Source organism: Callithrix jacchus, chromosome X (genome assembly GCF_049354715.1).
Source record: "Callithrix jacchus isolate 240 chromosome X, calJac240_pri, whole genome shotgun sequence".
In the NCBI taxonomy this organism is placed as follows: Eukaryota; Metazoa; Chordata; class Mammalia; order Primates; family Cebidae; genus Callithrix; species Callithrix jacchus.
Genome location: NC_133524.1, coordinates 123,633,792 through 123,636,965, shown reverse-complemented (window position 1 = coordinate 123,636,965; position 3,174 = coordinate 123,633,792).

Below are 3,174 nucleotides of genomic sequence, written 5' to 3'. Positions count from 1 at the left end.
TTCATATCCTTCCCCCACTTTTTTTTATTATACTTTAATTTCTAGGGTACATGTGCAGATTATCCAGGATTGTTACATAGGTATACACATGCCATGGTGGTTTGCTGCACCCATCTCCTCATTATCTACATTAGGTATTTCTCCTAATGTTATTTGTCCCCAATTCCCCCATCCCCTGCTATCCCTCCCCTAGCTCTCTCACCCCTTAACAGGCCCCAGTGTGTGATGCTCCCCTCTCTATGTCCATGTGTTCTCATTGTTCAACAACCACTTATGAGGAGAACATGTGGTGTTTGGTTTTCTGTTCTTGTGTCAATCTGCTGAGAATGATGGTTTCAAGCTTCATCCATGTCCCTGTAAAGGACATAAACTCATCCTTTTTTATGGCTGCATAGTATTCCACAGAGTATATGTGCCACATTTTCTCTATCCAGTCTGTCATTGATGTGCATTTGGGTTGGTTTCAAGTATTTGCTATTGTGAACAGTGCCTCAATGAACATACATGTGCATATGTCTTTATAAGAGTATGATTTATAATCCTTTGTGTATATACCGTTATTGGATTGCTGTGTCAAATGGTATTTCTATTTTTAGATCCTTGAGAAATAGCCACACTGTCTTCCACAGTGGTTGAGCTAATTTACACTCCCACCAACAGTGTAAAAGTGTTCCTATTTCTCCACATCCTCTCCAGCGCCTTGTCTCCAGAAATTTTAATGATCGACATTCTAACTGGCATGAGGTAGTATCTCAATGTGGTATTAATTTGCATTTCTCTAATGACCAGTGGTAATGAGCATTTTTTCATATATTTGTTGGCTGCTGAAATGTCTTCTTTTGAAAAGTGTCTGTGCATATCCTTTGCCCACTTTTTGATGAGGTTGTTTGTTTTTTTCTTGTAAATTTGCTTATGTTATTTGTAGATTCTCAATATTAGCCCTTTGTCAGATGGGTAGACTGAAAAATTTTTTTTACATTCTATTGGTTGCCAGTTCACTCTAATGATTGTTTCTTTTGCTGTGCAGAAGCTCTTAAGTTTAATTATATCCCATTTGTCTATTTTGGCTTTTGTTGCCATTGCTTTTGGTGTTTTAGTCATGAAGTCCTTGCCTATGCCTATGTCCTATATGGTACTGCCTATGTTTCTTCTGAGTTTTTATGGTGATAAGTCTTACGTTTAAAAGTTTAATCCATCTGGAGTTAATTTTTGTGTAAGATGTAAGGAAGGGGTCCAGTTTCAGTTTTCTGTGTATGACTAGCCAGTTTTCCCAACACCATTTATTAAATACAAAATTATTTCCCCATTGCTTGTTTTTGTCAGGTTTGTCAAAGATCAGATGGTTGCAGATGTGTGGTGTTACTTCCAAAGCTTCTGTTCTGTTCCATTGGGCTATGTCTCTGTTTTGGTACCAGTACCATGGTGTTTTGATTACAGTAGCCTTGTAGTATAGTTTGAAGTCAGGTAGCGTGATGCCTCCAACTTTGTTGTTGTTTTTCTTAGGATTGTCTTGGCTGTGGACTCTTTTTTGGTTCTATATAAAGTTTAAGGTGTTTTTTTTTCCAGTTCTATGAAGAAGGTTAATGGTAGCCAGATTGGAATAGCATTGAGTCTATAAACTACTTCAGGCAATACGGCCATTTTCATGATATTGATTCTTCCTAACCATGAGCATGGAATGTTTTTCTATGTTTCTGTCCTCTCTTATTTCCTTGAGCAGTGGTTTGTAGTTCTCCTTGAAGAGGTCCTTCATATTCCATGTTAGTTGTATTCCTAGGTTCTTAATCTCTTTGTAGCAACTGTGCATGGGAGCTCCCTCGTGACTTGACTCTCTGTTTGTTTGTCTGTTATTGGTGTATAGGAATGCCTGTGATTTTTGAACATTGATTTTGTATCCTGAGACTTTGCTGAAGTTACTTATCAGCTTAAGGAGATTTTGGGCTGAGATGATGAGGTCTTCTAAATATACAATCATGTCATCTGCAAATAGAGAAAATTTGGTTTCCTCTTTTCCTAACTGAATACCTTATATTTCTTTATCTTGCTTGATTGCTCTGGCTAGAAATTCCAATACTGTGTTAAATAGGAGTGGTGAGAGAGGGCACCCTTGCCTCTGCCGTTTTTCAAAGGGAATACTTCCAGTTATTGCAGCACTGTTTATAATAGCAAAGACTTGGAACCATCCCAAACGCCCATCAATGATAGACTGTATAAAGAAAATGTGACACATATACACCATGGAATACTGTGCAGCTGTAAAAAATGATGAGTTTATGTCCTTTTTATGCAGGGACATGGATGCAACTGGAAAACATTATTCTTAGCAAACTGACACAAGAACAGAAAACCAAACACTACGTGTTCTCACTCATAAGTGGTTATTGAACAGTGAGAACACATGGGCACAGGGAGGGGAACATCACACACCAGGGCCTGTTTGGGGGTAGGTGGGCTAGGGGAGGAATAGCAGGAAGTGGGGGAATTGGGGAGGTATAACATTAGGAGAAATACCTAATGTAGATGATGGGAGGATGGATGCAGAAAACCACCATGGCATGTGTATACCTATGTAACAATCCTGCATGATCTACACATGTACCTCATAACTTAAAGTATAATAGAAAGAAGAAAGAAAGAAAAAAATGAAAAAAGACCTGAGTTGGCACACTGAGACACTCAGCCCCCATGCCATGTGATGCCTTGTGCCACTCTTCAGAGAGTCCTCATCAACAAGAAGGCTCTCACCAGATGCAGCCTCTTGACCACCTTGGAGTTCTCAGTACCCATAACTGTAAGCAATAAAGTCCTTGTCTTATAAAAATAAATAAATAAACAAAAATTAAAAAAAATAAAAATAAGCACATAGACCAATGGAACAGAATAGAGAACCCAGAAACAAAGCCAAATACATACAGCCAGGTGATCTTTGACTAAACATACAAAGACATGAATTGGGGAAAGGATACCCTATTGAATAAATTGTGATGAGAAAACTAGCAGGCCACATGTAGAAGAATGACACTGGATTCTCATCTCTGATCTTACCCAAGAATCAACTCAAAATGGACCAAAGACTTAAATATAAGGCCTGAAACCATAAAAAAATCTAGAAGACAACATCAGAAAACCTTGTGGACATTAGTTTAGGACAAGAATTTTTGACTTTTGAAAGCA